We start from the raw sequence: 19,410 nt of genomic DNA, 5'->3' as shown, positions 1-19,410 counted from the left end.
AGAGTGTGGGGCAGAGGAGAAGACGACTAGAAAAAAAAAAAACAAAACAAACAAACAAACAAAAAAAAAACAGGATATTTATGAATAGGAATTCCAAGTAATTTAACAAAGAAAATAATTATTAAAGAAACAGCATATCCAAGGAAGATAGATTATTGTAGATGCTTTTTCTTTTTTCTTTTTTTTTTTTTTAAAGATTTTATTTATTTATTTGACAGAGAGAGATCACAAGTAGGCAGAGAGGCAGGCAGAGAGAGAGAGGAGGAAGCAGGCTCCCTGCTGAGCAGAGAGCCCGATGCGGGACTCGATCCCAGGACCCTGAGATCATGACCTGAGCCGAAGGCAGCGGCTTAACCCACTGAGCCACCCAGGCGCCCTTGTAGATGCTTTTTCTAATGAATGACAAGATTTTGCTTCTAGGGGTTGGTTAAAGTAATTATGATACAGCCATTCAGTGAAACACATACAGATACACAATGAACATAGGTGTTTATTACTATGAAAAGTGTTTACAAAGCACATGTCTAAGAAGTTGTTACAGGAAAGTGTATCTATACTCAAAACCATCTATACATGTCCCCATACGTACGTATCAATGTGTAGCTCAGTGGTTATGCCCAGATCAGTCATGGTGGTTGTTTATAGTCTGTGGAGGAAGGATCCTGGGTGGGTTTGTCTTCTGTATTTTTTTTTTCTCCTTGTTTTTTTCTACTTTTAATTATGTGTATCTTCTCTTTTTTCCCCTAAATTGACTTTCAATAACTCTGTGATAAAGAATAAAATAAAACACATATCTGAGCTCGTTAAACACGTGTGTTCAGTTTGTAAAAATTCAGAGGTGCTTTTTGCACCTTTCCATGTAGATGAATCTTCAATAAAAATACTACCTTTCAGGGCACCTAGTGGTTCAGTCAATTAAGCATCTGCCTTTGGCTCAGATCATGATCCCAGGCTGCCAGGATCGAGCCCCACATGGGCCTCAGGGAACCTGCGTCTCCCTCTCCCCCCCACCCCCCGCCCTCCTCTGCATGCATGCACTCCCCCTCTCTCTCAAATAAAATCTTAATAAAAAGTACAAATTTTACATCAATGGATTTCACATACAAATTCAAATTTCTAGCTTCATTTGAACAAAATCTGGCCAAATCAGGCGCACGTCCCCACAGGTAATGACTGCTGGAGCTGAGCAATCATCGTCCTTTTGGACAAAGAATGAGTGTAAAACTCCACAACCCCAAGCACCTCTTCTCTCTTTCATGACACCCTCCGGACATCCAGAAATTAATAACTTCTCCGAACCTTTTCATTTGTGAAATTCCTAAGGTTCTCCAGAAACTGTAGGACACGCCAAGAAAAAATGAGAAAATGGCACTGAGAATAAAGGGAATAAATCTCAACTCTACTATTTACTAGTATGTACTGCTTAGCTTCTCTGAGCCTCAGTTTCCTGAACTGTAAAATGGGTATAATAATAATAATACCCACCTTACAGGGTTGTCAAGTTAAATGCATAGTATTAGACACAGAGTCACTCCCATCTCTATAGGTAGTAGAGACTCAAAGCTCTCCCCAGTATTCAGAAATGCGAAAAGAGGGTTCAAAGAGGTGAAGCAGTGCATTGACAGCAACTTGTAGGCCAAAGCTAACTCCCCTATTGCCCTTGTGGAAAAGGAAAGTCAGTCGTCTGACCTGAAGGGTGGATGACGTTTCAAAGCTTGGGGACTTTGGATGATGAGGACACAGGTTCAGTCTGGAAGGCATCAGTGTTTAATCTTGAGTAACCTCACTCCCGGCTTACGCAATGCTGGAGCCACTGACGTGATAATAGTGGTTTCACCTGAAAGGAAAAAGAAAACCCCTTTGATGTGCCCTGGGCCTCAAGCCAGAGCACTTGCTCGGCCTCCTGGCCATTGCTCTTCTCTGCCCACTCCCCAGTCACAAAGGCCTCCCACTCCCTAACCTCAAGCAACCAGAGCCCTCCAGCCACTCCTACAGGCTCAGGAAAGCCCATTATAGATTCTTCCGGAAGTTTGCAAACGGATTTTTTTTTCACACCAGCATCACCTAAAATTAAATTCTACTAAAAATTAAACGTTAAAACTGCAAAAATTTAGGGGTGCCTGGGTGGCTCAGTTGGCTAAGCCGCTACCTTCGGCTCAGGTTATGATCCCGGGTTCCTGGGATCGAGCCCCACATCGGGCTCTCTGCTCAGCAGGGAGCCTGCTTCCTCCTCTCTCTCTGCCTGCCTCTCTGCTTACTTGTGATCTCTGTCAAATAAATAAATAAAATCTTTTTTTTAAAAAAAGTATATGTAGCTATTTAACTCTGCTGTTGTACCATGAAAGCAGCCATACACAGTTTGTAAATGGACTAGTACCGCTGTGTGCCAATAAAACTTTATTACAAAAACAAGCAATGAGGGGAAAAAAAATAGACCGTGGGCCAGATTTGGACCAGGGACTGTAGATTGTCCACTCCTGCCCTGACAATCAATAAAACAAATCCAGCCTTGGTCTGTAGCATTTGCTGAATTCTGTGCTGTAAATACTCCCCATGGCCAATTTCGAGCTACCACTGTGAGGTCAGTCCCTGAAACTTGGGAGTTGAGAACAACACGTGCACCAACATATCACACAGATATGATAGAAGCTGCCTCAAAAGCACAAGTAAAATGAAAAAGTGGCAAAATAAGTAGGAGGTGGTGAAAGCTTACTACCTTTGTTTTTACCTTCTTTATTTATTTTTTAAGCAGGCTCCATGTCCCATGTGGAGCTCAAACTCATGACCCTGGGATTGACATGTACTTTACTGATGGAGCCAGCCAGGGGCCCCCCTGGCTTGGCATTTTCTGACCAAAATAAATTATTTGGGCAAGTTTTTGAGTCCCCATTTCCTTATCTATAAAACATGAGCAATAATATTAAATTGTGAGGATAACACAGGCGGAGGGCTCGACAGTGGCAAATCCAATGGGGGAGAGGTACACGCAGGTGGCAGAAGGCCACCTTGGCCAGCCCCACCGGTGGTTCATGACACAATTGCCGGTCAGTCTTCCCCACTGGAAATTCTCACGAGATTTCTTCTCCGTCGGTGCCCACAGTGCTTGGTCATGCCAGTGTCTTCCAGAACATTGAAGAGTGAAGAGGTAGACCAGACAGACTGGTGGGCAGCAGAGGAAGGTTTATGGAGTGATAGTACCCAAAGAGAGAGGTTGGGGACCCAAGGGGCTTGCCACCGGAGTTTTTATGTCTCGGGGGTTTTATGGGCTTGTTGACGGGGTGTTTTAATTTGACCAACCCTTGGGCACCTGTCATCCAATCAGATTTTTGTCACTTGTCTATCATGGGAAAGGGAGGAGGGCTCCTTCCAGGTCGTATAAAACTGTCCTAAGGGGGGGTTTCCTCTTAGGGCAGGGCCCCTCGTCCTGCACGCCTGCTTTCCCCCTCTCCTTCATCATCCTCCCCTCCGAAGAGGTACCCCTAACTGCCATTAGGGGAAAAGGGCGACAACCGATGGCAGCCACCTCCTGCTGGTCAGGAGCCTTGGGTGGGGCGGCAGTCAGGGGTCCTGTCCTCCCAAACGATCAAGGGGTCCTCGGGAGGTGTTTGGTTTTGACCTTCAAGTGAGGCTCCATCTGAAATACCATTTGGAGTTTGACCTTTATTCTGGAAAATACACAGCAGGTTACTTAGGAGGCAAGGCCCAGAGCACAGTGCAAGACCCGGAGTCCTGTGAGATATAAAACATATTTCCGTGAACTCCCCCCACACCGGGAGGAGAGGGCGGGCGAAACGAATGCAGTAGGGTTGACGACTTGAAGGGATAGAGGGGCAGTAACGTTTATCTGTGTCTTGTTGCTTCCAGACTTGTTGGAGGTCCTCTCTGGGTTTACAGAGGGATTTGGGTTCCTGGCTGTTGGGGCCTGCTGGGAACCAGGGTTTGACGCTGGAATGGTGCATCCAGGCTTTACTCTGACTACTGCTGCAGTGGCTAAAGTCGCCGTATGCAGGCCTTCCCAGCCTGCCTCGAACAAGCACTTGGTCCCCTCCAGGGCGAAAGGGGACAGGCTGGTTATTTTGGGGCTGGGAGTTAGGAAGCTCCTTCCAAGAGGGCTAGTGATTCCGTTATCGTTCTGAAGGGACCAGGGGAGTCCAAACCAAGGGATTACCAGTGTCTTTACCACTGCCGAGGCTTTTCCGGTTTTACAGGGGAAGGCCTCAGTCCGGGGCATGGAGGGACCATCTACCCACACCAGGAGGTACCGTAGCCATGCATTTTAGACATGGGTGACGTTCATTTGCTGATCTTCCCCGGGGGAAAGTTCCCACTTGCTGTGTGCCTCCGGGGAATTGTGAACAGGGGAGGAATGGGTTCTCCTTTGGGCAGACTCCACATGTCTTTAACATGTTTTTAATAGCCCTATTTAAATTTCTCCCTGTAAAGAGTTTGGGGGTCATTTGTAGGGTTTTATCTTTGACCTAAACGGTAGGTTTGGTGTAGGGTTTTAGGATCTTTCATGGGTTAGCAGCTCTGCCTATTGACTGCGAGGGTATAACCCTGTTCTGTAGCCAGTTGTGTTTTCTCAACTGAACAGCGGGGTCTTTCCTGGGTTACGGGGCCACCCCTAATGGGGGGGAGGGGAGGCGGCGACCAGAGGGGTCTCTGACCTGACAGCCTATTTTGCTACAGCCTCAACCAATCTATAACCCTCCATTCCTTTTTTGTGCCCTTTTTAGTGTACACCTGCTACTTCTGGGGTTTGTGTACGGTTTATAGAACCACGTGAATTCCTGATGATACTTTAGGAGAACCTGAAGCAGTCAGAACACGTCTCTCTCCACACTGTACTATGGCACAATGGACGAACAGGATGGCGTACCGGAGTCAGCACTGACTGTTTCGCCCTTCCTGCGCTCCACAGCTGCGGCGAGGGTCCTCAGCTCAGCCCGCTGGGTGCCTGGCCCAGGTGGGAGAGGGTTACTCTCTCTTGTTTCATAGAAACCTCCAGCCTCTCGGGTGTCCTGTTCAACAAATGAGCTCCCATAGAAAATAAAGTCTATTCCGGATTTTCTGCTGGGGTTTCTTCCTTTTTCTTTTTTTAAAGATTTATTTATTTATTTGACAGAGATCACAAGTAGGCGGCGGGGGAGGGGGGGCGAGGAGAAGGCTCCCTGCCGAGCAGAGAGCCAGATACGGGGCTTGATCCTAGGACCCTGAGATCATGACCTTGAGCCAAAGGCAGAGGCTTAACCCACTGAGCCACCCAGGTGACCCGCCTCTTGAGATTTCTAAAAGCTTTTTCTGACTCTGGATCCCATATACAGGCCTCCTGGGTGTCTTTGATCAGCCAACAGAGCATGCTTGCTATTTCTCCCTGTCGCAGTATCCACGAGTGTCCTGTTATACCCAAAGAACCTTCTCCGGCCAGAGAAAGTTGTGGAGCCCGTAAGATGTATGGGAATGGGCACTGTTAAGGCCCAGCCCACTTCAGCCTGAGTTGTCCAGACCTGGGAATTAAGAGAAATGTGTGGCTCCCAAGCATTAAGAGTGAGAGGAAATTAGATCTCCCTAGATGCATCCCAGAAGGCGAGAAGAAAATTTGGCTTACGGGTCACCCAGTGACGGCCTTAATGACAACACTGCAGTTAAAAAGTTGGCCTGGAGCAGAGAGCAGAATGGAAAAGGTGGTATCAAGAAGGAAATCAATTGGTTTTCCTTCTGTTTCCAGAATTACCGGAGGTGCTGGGTTCCCTAGGGTTAGCTGTTGCTCCCGGGCCCCGGCAAATCCAGTCGGAGCACTGGCCATCTGAGCCCTCGCAGACTGAGGTCCCCGAGGGCATTCAGATTTCCAGTGTCTCCCTCCATACAGGCAACAAGGGTTACAGGGCCTGGTTTTTGCCATGGGAGGCATTCTCACATCAGTGTCCCAGGCAGCTACAGAAATGGCATCTGTGCCAGAGTCTTGGGAGGTCACAACCAAAGCCTCAGACTTCGTGAAGCTTCTCTTCCTCACTCTCTCCTCTTGGTCCCAACTGTGAGAGACCCACTAGCAGTTCGTTAGAGCTCTTCTAGGGTCCCCTCAGGGCCAGCAGTCAACTTTTGCAGTTTTTTTACCAAATAAGAATGATCTTGGCCTCAGGGACAACCAGGCAGGGGAGACAGAGGTGTATTTAATGAGATTCTCTCACGCTTAAGAAAAATTGCTGGGGGGCGCCTGGGTGTCTCAGTGGGTTAAAGCCTCTGCCTTCACCTCTGGTCATGATCTCAGGGTCCTGGGATCGAGTCCCGCATCGGGCTCTCTGCTTGGCGGGGAGCCTGCTTCCCCCTCTCTCTCTCTGCCTGCCTCTCTGCCTACTTGTGATCTCTGTCAAATAAATAAATAAAATCTTTTTAAAAAATAATTGTTGGGTTTTCTTCCTGAGTTTGGGTTCACAGTTTTATTTTTCAGCAGACCCAGACATCCTCCACCAGAGACTTCGAAAACGACCGTAACAATTGCCCTTGAAAACTTTGAGACACACAAGATTAACCATTTTTTATCGACAGACCCAAACAGCCTTTGAAAGCATAAATTGATATCCGGTTATCAATGCTTTAGCACTTTGGAAAAGACCTAGATGTAATCCCATTAATCATTCAAACAAAACTTCCTGAACATTGTTACCCATGAAAGCTTTTGAGACAGACAAGATGACCCGCCATTTTAAGGCCAGCTTTTTTGACCTTCAGCAAACCAAGACAGGATCACTGCCAGCTCTAAACCTCATGAGTGCAGGACAGGTGAGTAGATGCCATGGGTTTTTTTTCCCCACCAAAGTGGAAAGAGGCAGTCCATGTCAGGCCAGAGAAGACAGGGAATTTCCCTGAAACAAAGGGAGTTTTGGCAGCTGCTTGGGAATATTCCTTACAGTCTCTGTCCTGAGGGAGACTAACCACATTTGGCTCCAACTGTACCCATTAAGCCAGGAAATGAATGAGGGAGAAATCCCCATAGACCGCTTAGTCCCTCTAGGATATAAGCTTGGCAGTGACGGTGATACCAATTTCCAAGGAGATCCTTAGGATCCTAACCGGGCTCTTAAGGAAGCAGAGCTGGACTTGCGCTGGAAACTGAAGGCACCCATGGGCTCACCCATCCCTTGACACCCGTATCTTTCAACAGTGGCCAGAATCCCACATTTTCCTGCTTCGGAGAGGATCTGATTTAACAGAAGGATTATGCTCAAGTTTGGAAAACTTTAAGGTTCCCCCTTCAACTCAGGTCTTGTAGCAGCCCCTCCCCTTGATCCCCCTTGGAGCACTCCCTGTTCTTAGAGATGGTGAAACCCTCGAGCACCAGCAGGGGTTCCCAGATACCGTGGGACAGGTACGGGGACCTGATCTTATGCTAGGAAGGAAAGAGGCAGGAGTGGAGATTTCCCCTGCAGACTCCATTTGCCTATCAAGTTTGTTTGTTTGTTTGTTTTCCTAGGATTTTATTTATTTATTTGACAGAGAGAGAGAGATCACAAGTAGGCAGGCAGAGAAATATGGGGAAGCAGGCTCCCAGTTGAGTGGAGAGCCCAATGCAGGGCTCAATCCCAGGATCTTAAGATCATGACCTGAGCTGAAGGCAGAGCCTTAACCCACTGAGCCACCCAGGTGCCCAGTTTACCAAGCTTTGATGAGGATGTGGTATTCCTTTGTTCCTCCCAGAGTCGGGGCAGGGAGGTTTCCAGAAGAAAGCCACCAGGAGGCTGGGATTGATCCTCCAAAGCTGAGATCAGAACAAAAGAAAATGAGCCACCTTTTTCCCAGTTAAAACCAGGAAGGCAAAGTCCTTCAGGTGGCCATGTCTTGTCCTCTAACTTATACTGCAGCCATGCCCCAGAACAAAAGAAAATGAGTTGCCTTCGTCCAGCTAAAACCAGGAAGGCATCCAAGTAAACAAGATGGGGCGATTTATGGGGCTGATACTCTTTCTATAGCCTATAATGCCAGGAAGGGGCTCTATAGGAGTAAAGATCTTGGTTGGGGAATTACCCATCTACAAGAGGAGAGGAAAAGGTGTCCCTTTCCTCATTTTCTTATAGTTGATCAGGGAGACTTGGGAAGAGAGGAAAAGGCACCCCCCACCTCAGTTCCTCCTCATTTTTCCTGATGTGTGGCCCTAGTGACTCATGCGACGGACAGCCAGAGCCCCTGTCCTCTCTGTGAGGTGCTGGGAGGAGCTGACTTTTACCCAGGCTTCGTTCTACCTCCAGAGAGTGACCCTGGTTTCCCCACCCTGAAGCCTCCCTTAGAAGTCAATGCATACACTAGACTTCTTTAAGCGTTCTGTCTGGCATAGCCACCGAATCGTCTTTTAGTAGAACTGCTCTGTCTGGCAGAGCCACATGGAGGGACAAGATGGGACACCCAGGGAGGGCAAATCCACCTGGGATAAGCCCCAATGGGACCGAAAAGTCGGGGAGCATCCCCTAGATTACAGTTCCTTTGCGCTGCTTGGCCATTCCTGCACATAGCTGCTGTAGCCAGTCTGATGGGTGTCCGAGTCGTGCCCAGGATAGGAGGAGTCAGAAACGGTAACAGGGAACTGTGAGTGAGGTCCCTTGCCCAGGGGACCCTCCTGGGCTTCCCCAGTCATTCTCCTGGGGGAGGAATCCACCAAGAAAATAGTAGGAGAAGGTTTTCTCTTCAGATACCTGGGTGGGCGAGTAAGGAGCCAGGTCCCTCCAAGAGCCTTTGGTTGTCCAAAGGGTAGCCTGAGGTAGCGGCCCTTAGCTGCTGCTCAGTTTTCCCTAGGTGCCTCACATCCAGTGATCTGTGCCGAGAGGAGTTCTGAGTCTTTACCAAACCAACATTCCCAACCTCAAGTCAGAGAGGAGCCCAGAAAACCTGTCACCCGAGACTTGAGAATGACAGCAGCCGTACTCACAGCTCCGACGTGGCCGCCCGGTGCCTTGCACCTGGGCAGAAGTTTCCTTCCTCGAGGGGAGCTGGGACAGGATATCTATGTGCCTACCACAGCAGAGCACTGTCTGTAGAGAATTTTTTTTTAAAGGTTTTTTTTTTTAATTTATTTATTTGACAGACAGAAATCACAAGTAGGCAGAGAGGCAGGCAGAGAGAGAGAGGGAGGCAGGCTCCCTGCTAAGCAGAGAGCCCGATGCAGGGCTCGATCCCAGGACCCTGAGATCATGACCTGAGCTGAAGGCAGAGGCTTTAACCCACTGAGCCACCCAGGCGCCCCTGTAGAGAATTTTTTAAAGAATAATAAAAACTGATAAAGTCTGCCACTTTGTTTTATCATCTTGTGCCAGAAACTCGAAACAAGGTCAGTGGCAGTTTGGGTAAGTGCCCATGGATTGTGTTCTTGCTGTTATTAGATGAGTGTTCTCCTAGTGTTTGTCAGGATGAGTGGTTGTAAAGGCCGGAAATGCAACTCAGACTGGCCGAAGCCTTAGAGGGAAGATTCTGGCTCACCCAGACGCATGCCCGGAACAAGGTGCTCCGATGTTAGGAATCTGCCTATTTCCTTCCCATCTCTGCATTCCTGGGGCGGGCTTCATACACCAGCACGTTCTTCCCTCCGTGGAGGCAGATGGCCTCCAAAGCTCTATTCCATAAGCTTAACCACACAGAGCTCAGAGAGAGGCTCCTTCTCAAGCAGAAGTCCCACACCAAAGTAGCTCATTGGCCAGCTTTGGTCAGGGTCCCATCCCTGAAGCAATCACAGGGATTCTCCCTGGCTGGTCCTGGCTCGCCTAGCCCCAGACCACATGGACAGGAAGGCGAAGGAAGGATTCCCGAAAGGAAAAGTGAGATGCTGTAACAACAGAGTAGGACTGGACGCTGGCAGCAAATATCCAAGATATTCCTCAGCGCTCCCAGAGCCAAGCCCAGAAGACATCCTTCGTCTCATGAACACTGATAATCAGAGAGGATCTGGGAGCAGCCCCAATTCATGGTGTCCAGAGCCCGGGGATACTGTGTCCCGTGCCAGCAACTCTCTTGGACACTCCGGGCCATCGCTGATAACTGGTAATACAGCTCCCTGTCCGCCGAAGTTCAGGCATGTGGGCTCTGTGCCCTAAGAGATAAAGACTAGGCACACCCAGCACCCCACTGCACTGCACTACCGGATAACAGACAAGCCCCCTGGCCAGCCCTCACCTGCTCCCAGACTGCTGTCTGCCCTTGTTGGCCAGGGCTGTGGGGCCTGAGTCAGAAAGAAGGTCTATCCACGCGCCTTTGAATCCTCACTCTCTCTTTTGGGGGCTCTGTAGCTGCGTTGATTCTAGGAAGCAGAGCACAGGACCGTTTGGCTGTTTTTAGGTCCAATTTTAAAATGCAACTAAAGCCTTTTGGTTTATTTATGTTCTCTGAATATAATAAAGATTCATAAATAGGCCACTGGGCCGATCCACTCCAAGCACAGCAGCTAGGAACAGCTGGGTTTTTTGCTCAGCCCTCCTCCCTATGTTGACCTTGAAGAGAGGAGCCTTTCAAGTCCTAATGATGTTGCCGCTATAAAACTCGAAAAAGCCCCCCTCCCCTGCTGCCTCAGAGATAAAACCCAAATACCATAATCTAACATTTGAGACCCTCCCACATTCCTTATAATAGTCAACTTAATCAGTAATCATTAACTGGCTCTCTCTGGGGGCCAGGTAGCCAGCAAGGCACTCTGCACGCATCGGATCAGACGACCCTCGTTAACAACGCTAGGAAGGAGGACTAGTTTAATTCCTACTTTACAGAGGAGGAAACTGGCGAGGCCACGTTCAGGCAATAGGCTTGAGCAATGGAACCGGGAGCAAGGCACAAGGCACAAGGCACAAGGGCCCCCAGTGATCACACCAGGGGCCAGAATACAAGCAGGCTCACTAAGCCACCCACCTCGAAATAGCCACAGGCCTTAATATCCACTGGGCTACTTACAACCAGACACAGTTAGCTTTTTTAAAAGGGACAATTCCATACGTTCCCATATGTCCTCAGCCCGCCCTGTAACTGTGGTCCTCACCACCACCTCACGGCAGACCGTGTCTCCTTTGCCCTGGTGCCCGCTCCCTCCTTGCAGTGTGTCCAATAAACTTCTATGTCCTTTGCTCTGCCTTCCCCAGCTGGGATGCCCACACTTTGGTGGCTCATCTGGGGGAACGTCGGCTGGCCCAGGACTCTCCTCATTCTCTAGGAATTTCTCAGGACTTTCCCTCAGTGCATGGCCTCTAGGATTCCTTGGAGAACTGATGATCTCTCCAGTTGTTTCGGGAACTGGTTAGTCCTCGGCGAGGATCCCAAGTCAGTAGGGGAAGCCCTCGGATGGCCCTGTCTGAAAGGGGTAAGGACTTTCCCTCTTGCCCTTCAGAGGGATCCTTCCCTTTCTGGCCCTTCAGTGGCCTAACCCTAGTATTCCTCAGACAACTGAAAGTCTCGGGCTAGGGAGGCTCCCTGGTGTGGTCTTTTGGGCCCCTTTCCTGATGCGGAACGACTGTCATTTCCCAGGACCCTCTCCTTGGTGGGACACCCTACTACAGCCAGTCACCCCATAAAACATCTGGCTCTTTTTCAGGTCAGTGGCCATGCAGGGACAGGAGCAAGTGGTCAAGGATGAATTCTTGAGCCGTTTTGGTTGCAGAAAGGGGCTTTTGTTACCGTACGAGGACCCGTGGGCAGGAAGAGCCGTACTGGGATTGTGAGGAGTGACCGATTATAGACTTGTTAGTTAGTGGGGGTTAGGGGACAGTGTAAGTCTCTTAGGAATTTATGCATGTTAAAAGGAAGGTCTCCAGGACCTTGGAGAGCTAGCTGTTGTTAAGATAAGGGTGCTTTCATGGTTTAGTAAAACTTTAGTCATGAGACCCTTCAAATGTCTATCAGTGGGCTGCATGTTTGAAAGGCGATTGCTAACATGTATCTTTTGTGGGGGGTGGGGGAGGAGGGTGGGTTACAGGAGGGCGTAACAGGGACAGGAGAAAAGCTTTAGAGGTAAAACATTAAAGGAAGTTCTTGAGGGAGCTGTAGGAGTGTTACAATCAGCATGCCTCAGGAATCCTGCCGGGAGTCACAGCAAATTCTTTTCCTTCCACAGAGTGGGGCACACTGCCTGAAATCTTGATGGTCCGAGCTCCATTCCCCTTGGTGGGACGCCCCTTTGGGAATCCGCAGCCGGTCTCTACAATTCCCTTCTATTCCTTTGAACTTGCCCCGGGGATGTGTTTGTTTTTTTTTTTTTTTTAAAGATTTTATTTATTTGATGGATAGAGATCACAAGTAGGCAGAGAGGCAGGCGGCGGGGGGGGGTTGGTGGGGGAGCAGGCTCCCCATTGAGCAGAAAGCCCGTTGTGGGGCTCCATCCCAGGACCCCGAGATCATGACCTGAGCCGAAGGCAGAGATTTAACCCACTGAGCCACCCAGGTGCCCTGGGGATGTGTTTCTAATAAAAACTGGAACAGAGATATCTGGGTGGCTCAGATGGTTAAGCATCTGCCTTCAGCTCAGGTCATGATCCCAGGATCCTGGGATGGAGTCCCACATCGGGCTCACCGCTCAGCAAGGAGTCTGCTTCTCCCTCTGTCTGCCGCTCCCCCGCTTGTGCTCTCTTTCTCTGACAAATAAACAAAATCTTTTTAAAAATAATGAAATAAAATAAATAAAAATAAAAACCGGAACAAATTGGGCTCCCAAGGCCTGAGGAAAAATGTCCCATCTATTTATGTTGTGCTTCCTGGCTTCATTACAGACTCCCAGATCAAGAGGTATGGCCCCTCTAGGGAACTTGCTTATAATACTTTTTTTCCCGGTTGACCTCTTTTGCCAGAACTTCAAATGGTCAGAGGTCTTACATGCAAGCCTTCATGGCATTGTCCCCCAAATCTCCAACCCCCCCCAAAAAAACTGCAGAATGTGCCTTGCTGGGTTTCATGGCCCATCTGGTCCTAGAACATTCCAGATGATCTTTCTTTTATGCCATCCCATTATCTCTCCCTTCCCCCTGAAGGCCCAGCAGCTCTCCTGCACTTACACCGCCCACTTTAGACTTTCCCACGGGTACCCCAGGTAAAAACTGACAATGGGGAAGAAACTGATCGACTTCTAGTGCACACAGATGCATAATTCTGAGTATGAAGGCTAATTTAAGTTTGTTGATGTAACTAAAATAGATATGTCTTTAGAGTTATCAGCATTAACTATAAAACTTCTCACTCAAACAAGGTTTACTGAAGTCCAATAACCTCGCCTTATCTCCGTTGCAATTTGTTGGCAAAAAGATGGCTTAAAATGATGGTTCGTTTTATAAATAAATAAATAAACTTCTTTTAAAAAGATGCGCTGTGGGGGTGAGGGGGTGCCCCTGGCTGGCTCCGTTTGGAAGAGCATGTGACTGTTGATCTCAGGGTTGTGAGTTCAAGCCCCACATTGGGTGTCGAGATTACTAAAAATAAATAAGCTTTCAAAAAATGACAGTTAATTTTGCCTGTCTCCTAAAGTTCTCATAGGTCATTGCTAAGTTAGCTTTCAAAATCTTTGGTAACCTGAAACTTGGAGGTTTTGCTAAGTTAAATTATAAATTGGGTTGAATTCATTGGATATCTAAGTCTCTCCCAAATAAGATAAAATACAGAAGCATTAATTATTAAACATAATGTTTACCTGCCTTAGGCTTCTTATTGTGGAGAGACTAAATATACTTGGGTCTGTAGGAAACACGCTTCGTGCCTTCCTGAGACATTTTACTAGGAAAATACATGTTCCTAAAAATGACGAAGTGTATTCGTAAATTTGCCAATCTAAAGAATCCTGTTCTAATAGTTCACGATTGAACTATACTACTTCATTTTCAGTGGAGATTAAGGTTTCTAGGAGTTAAAATTCTGCTGAATGTAATTAAGACTGATGGAAATGATAAGGAAAGCAACTCTTTATGTAAGAAAGTAGGAGACATGTAAAAAAGGTATAAGAAGTGAGCATACGTTTTCTTTCTTTTTTTTTTTTAAAGATTTTATTTGTTTATTTGACAGACAGAGATCACAAGTAGACAGAGAGGCAGGCAGAGAGAGAGGGAAGCAGGCTCCCTGCTGAGCAGAGAGCCCGATGCGGGGCTCGATCCCAGGACCCTGAGATCATGACCTGAGCCGAAGGCAGCGGCTTAACCCTCTGAGCCACCCAGGCACCCGAGCATACGTTTTCTTGAGGGAAAAAGAAAGTAAGTTTGTCCTAAATTGAGACTAGTGAGCTAGACGGAAAAGGCTTAGGACAAAATCTGAATCCAAAAGAAAGTTGTAGAAGGTTTGTGAAGGAAAAGCTTTAGAAAAAAAAATTTATGAGTGGTTAGGACAGATTAAGATTGAAATGAATGGATTTTTTAAAAAGATTTTATTTATTTATTTGACAGAGAGAGAGATCACAAGTAAGCAGAGAGGCAGGCAGAGAGAGAGAGGGCATGGGGGAGCAGGGTCCTCTTTTGCCAGATGCAGGACTCGATCCCAGGACCCTGAGACCATGACCTGAGCTGAAGGCAGAGGCTTAACCCACTGAGCCACCCAGGTGCCCCCGTTTCTGAGTTCTTGTTCTGAGGCTCCTGCAAAATGAGTTCTGTCTTTAAAGAGATTCATGAAAAGGACTTTTGTGTGTGTGTGTGTGTGTGTGTGTGTGTGTGTGACAAACACAGGTATTTGCTATCTTTAAGATCATAAAACCGAACTGGGTAAGAATCTCCAGAACTTATGGGAAAGCTGCATTCAAACAGGACAAAAATAAAAAATGTAGGACCGAATGAATTAGAGAAGATGATTATAGTTTTTATGACTCTTGTTTGAACCACTGCTGGTTCTCTCATGTTTGCTCTTTCAGATTAAGAAAACTTCCTTTTTCTTTTTTTTTTAAAAAGATTGTATTTATTTATTTGAGAGAGGGGAGAGGTCAGAGGGAGAAGCAGACTCCCTGCCAAGCAGGGAGCCCGATGTGGGACTCGATCCAGGACTCCAGGATCATGACCTGAGCTGAAAGAAGACAGCTGCCTAACCAACTGAACCACCCAGGCACCCCCGAAGGAAACTTTCTCTTAAGACATCCATGATACACAGAAATATCATGATAAAATATCCTTTTGTGAACAAATTGAAACACTTAACTTTTCTTCCCGTTCAAACCTTCTAAAATTCAGAAACTCTGTGAGTATTCTTCCTTCCACGGCAGTTACAATTATTTGCATAAGTTCAATAAGAATCTGTTCTTGTAACAGGACACTGTTGGAAACACTAGTTATTTTGCCAAGGCTTTGACTGACTGTCATATTTGAGACAGATAAGTGTAAACTCAGGTAAGGCCAGACAGCTCTAAAGAACTAAGGTTGACTTTATGGGGACAGTGAAACCCGCTGACAACATTGGTCTGAAACTTTGTTTATCGAGTTCCTGGTAGCTGTACCAGATTAGCAAAGAACATTAGTTCCTGGCAGGTGCAGGAACCTCAGGGCATTTAGGGGACCTAGAGAAGAGGCATGTGCCCAAATCTCTATTGGAATCAAGAGGCTATTAAAAGTTCAATCTAGGGACGCCTGGGTGGCTCAGTTGGTTAAGCAGCTGCCTTCGGCTCAGGTCATGATCCCAGCATCCTGGGATCGAGTCCCACATCGGGATCCTTGCTCTGCAGGGAGCCTGCTTCTCCCTCTGACTCTGCCTTCCACTCTGTCTGCCTGTGCTCGCTCTCGCTCGCTCTCTCTCTGACAAATAAATAAATAAAATTAAAAATAAATAAATAAAAAATAAAAGTTCAATCTAGGGGCGCCTAGGTGGCTTGGTCATTAAGCATCTGCCTTTGGCTCAGGTCATGATCCCAGGGTCCTGGGATCGAGCTCCGCATCGGGCTCCCTGCTCAGGGAGAAGCCTGCTCCTTCCCCTCCCAGTCCCCCTGCTTGTGTTCCTTCTCTCGCTGTGTCTCTGTGTCTAATAAATAAATAAAATCTTTGAAAAAAAATTAAAGTTCGATCTAGAGATTCCTCATGAAAAGTTCCAGCAAAGTAGATATTTTTTAAGAGTTTATTTATCTAGGGGTGACTGGGTGGCTCAGTGGGTTAAAGCCTCTGCCTTAGGCTCAGGTCATGATCTCAGGGTCCTGGGATCGAGCCCTGCATTGGGCTCTCTGCTCAGCGGGGAGCCTGCTTCCCTCTCTCTCTCTCTGCCTGCCTCTCTGCCTACTTCTGATCTCTGTCTGTCAAATAAATAAATAAAATCTTTTAAAAAGAAAGATTTTATTTATCTATTTGAGAGAAGAGAGAGAGCATGAACCCAACAGGGGCAAAAGGCAAAGGGCAGAGGGAGAAGTAGGCTCCCCACTGAGCAGGGACCTGGATATGGGGCTTGATCCCAGGACTCTGGGATCATGACCCGAGCTGAAGGCAGAGGCTTAACGGACTGAGCCTCCCAGGCAACCCCAGAAAAGCAGAGTTTAAAGGACCTATATGGTCGGGGCACTAGGGTGGCTCAGTCCGTTTAACGTTGGACCCTTGATTTTGGCTCAGGTCGTGATCTCAGGGTTGTGAGATGGAGCCAAGCATGGAGCCTGCTTGGGATTCTCTCTCTCCCTCTCTGCTCCAACACCCCCACCCCTGCTTTCTCTCTAAGAAAAAATTTTAATTTAAAAAAAAAGGATCTATATGGCCAATCACTATTCTTGCTGAGCTTATTTAAATAATTAGGCCACGTTTGTTAAAACTGGACTTGTTTTAGGGGCAAGTCTGCTTCTCCCTATTCCTCTGGCCCTCTCCACTGCTCGTGTGCTCCCTCTTGCTCATTCTCTCTCAAATGAATAATAATTTTTTAAAAATCTTAAAAACCAGACTTGTTTTACAAATGAATTAGTCCTGGGGCGCCTGGGTGGCTCAGTGGGTTAAGCCGCTGCCTTCGGCTCAGGTCATGATCTCAGGGTCCTGGGATCGAGTCCCGCATCGGGCTCTCTGCTCAGCAGGGGGCCTGCTTCCCTTCCTCTCTCCTACTGTGATCTCTCTCTGTCAAATAAATAAATAAAATCTTTTAAAAAAAAAAACCCCACAAATGAATTAGTCTTGATTTGGCTATCTCTGGAAATAAGGGGGAATTTAGAGAAAAATTATGTTCCAACAACACAGCTTTGTGGAAGTCAAATTCTAGTTCTGTCTTTGAATGTTTGTTGTTTGTGTAAGCTAGACCGCTTGAGGGAAGAAACTTCAGAAAAATTGCTACAAAGGCTCATGTATGGACAATCTTCGTGCTTGTTACTCTGTGGAGATAATAACAGGACCCCATGGGCATAGGATTATTTGAACAGCTGGAAAACTGGATGGAGTCCCCAACAACTGTGTAACTCAGCCATCACCTTGACCGATTCTGTGTGGCTGAGATGACAAAGTTGCTCCGTAAAATCCAGAGCGTACCCCACTCTGTGGGGTTAACTGTGGTCTTGCAGAGATAAGGGATGACTCTGCTTTCCTTAGGACTTGATAGAGGTCGCACCTGGGGTCACCCTTATTCCCCAAACAAGTCTTCTCCCACTGGCCAGCCATTCTTCATAATTAGGATATTGTTAAGGCTAGACATTAAACAAAGACGGCTTCTTGATGGTTTTATTCCTTAGCCGTATTTCTCTCAGGAGCTGCCTCTATTGATATAAACTTGCAATTAGAGGCTTTGGCCAAGCATCATACAGCGGCCATCTTTAGTCAAGCCCCACACACAGTCACCCACAAATTCAAAAGGTAGCCCTCCAAAACTGAGAACCAGTGCAACAGGCCCCTCCCACAGAAGATCAGCAAGAACATCCAGCCAAGGCCAAGTTCATCGATCAATAAGAACTGCAAAACTCCAGTCCTAGGGGAATACAGCACATAGAATTCACGGGTTCTCCCCCGCGATTCTTTGGTCTTTCAATTTTAATTTTTTTCCCCTCTTCCCTTTTTCAACTAATTTCTTATTTCATGGACTTTCTAAAAAAATTTTTAATTGTCATTTTCACAGTTACATTCTATCCTTTCATTGTATTTAATATCATTTTTGTGTGTATGCGCACGCACACACACACCCACACACACACACTTAAGTTTTTCTCAGTTTACAATTTGGGGATGTAGTTTCTTCCAACAGACCAAAATACATTCAGAATCTAGTGTACGGCTCTACTGTCCTCACCTGTCTGATCATATTTTCTTTCTCCTCCTCCCCTTCCTCCTCTTCGTTCTTCTTGTTAAAGTCTTTTTAAATTTTCATCTTTACAGTTACATTCTACCCTTTCAATGAATTTAATTTTTTTGTATTTTTTTTTGGTATTTTGTATTTTGTATTGTGCAAAAGTTTCGTATATTTTTGTATTTACGTAAGTTTTTCTTTTTTACGATTTTGAGATGTAGTTTCTTCTAACAAACCAACCAAAATACACTCAGGGTATAATGTATCGCTCTGTTTGGTTCAACTGTCTATTTATATTCCTCTTTTTTTTCTTTTATTTTGTCTTTTAATTCTCACTTTTACAATTACATTCTATCCTTTCACTGTATTTTACTTTAGTATATGTATGTTTTTCTTTCTTTAAAACTTTGGGATCTAGTTTTCCAACAAACGGGCCAAAATACACAAAGGATCCAGTGTATTGCTCTATTCTGTTCACCTGTCTGATTATATTCTCTCTTTTTAATTTTAGTTTTTATTTTATTATTTTTATTTTTATTTTGTTTGTTTGTTTGTTTCAGGTCTCTTCTACTTTGTTTAGTGCACATTTCTCTGGGGACATTGTTGCCATTTTATTATTCTGTTGTCTCATTCATCTAGTCTTCTCTGGACAGAATGACAAGACAGAAAAACTCACCCCCAAAAAGAGAACAAGAGGGAGTAGTCACTGCCAGGGACCTAATCCGTATGGACATAAGTAAGATGTCAGAACTAGAATTCAAAATAATGATTATAAAGATACTAGCTGGGCTTGAAAAAAGCATTGAAGACACTAGAGAATCCCTTTCTGGAGAATAAAAGAACCAAAATCTAATCAAGTCAAACCCAGAAAGGCTATTAATGAGATGCAATAAAAAATGGAGGCTCTAACTGCTAGGATAAATGAGGCAGAAGAGAGAATTAGTGATATAGAAAACCAAATGATGGAGAATAAAGAAGCTGAGAAAAAGAGAGATAAGCAACTACTGGATCATGAGGATAGAATTTGAAAGATAAGTGATACAATATAGCGAAACAATACTAGAATAATTGGTATCCCAGAAGAAAAAGAAAGAGAGAGGGAGGGGAGAAGGTACACTGAAGCGAAGTATGCAGAGAACCTCCCTATTCTGAGGAAGAAAACAGGAATCCAAGTCCAGGAGGCACAGAGAACCCTGCCCAACAATCAATAAAAATAGGTCAACACCCCAACATATAATAGTGAAACTTGCAAATCTCAGACAA

At 46.3% G+C, this 19,410-nt stretch overlaps 1 long non-coding RNA gene across 1 annotated transcript in view; it reads right to left on the bottom strand.

Moving 5' to 3' along the window:
- Positions 1 to 472: 472 nt before the first annotated feature.
- LOC116571968 overlaps positions 473 to 19,410 on the bottom strand; it is a 43,095-nt gene continuing 24,157 nt past the window's right edge. The window contains exons 4-5 of the long non-coding RNA XR_004278066.1: positions 1,690 to 1,837; positions 473 to 764 (exon numbers count right to left, since the gene is read on the bottom strand). This is a non-coding gene — a long non-coding RNA (uncharacterized LOC116571968). The remainder of the gene's footprint in view (positions 765 to 1,689; positions 1,838 to 19,410) is intronic.

The sequence above is a fragment of the Mustela erminea genome, chromosome 13 (assembly GCF_009829155.1).
Source record: "Mustela erminea isolate mMusErm1 chromosome 13, mMusErm1.Pri, whole genome shotgun sequence".
NCBI classification, from domain to species: Eukaryota; Metazoa; Chordata; class Mammalia; order Carnivora; family Mustelidae; genus Mustela; species Mustela erminea.
Note: the sequence above shows the minus strand (reverse complement) of the source record. Positions and strands in the feature narration are given on the sequence as shown.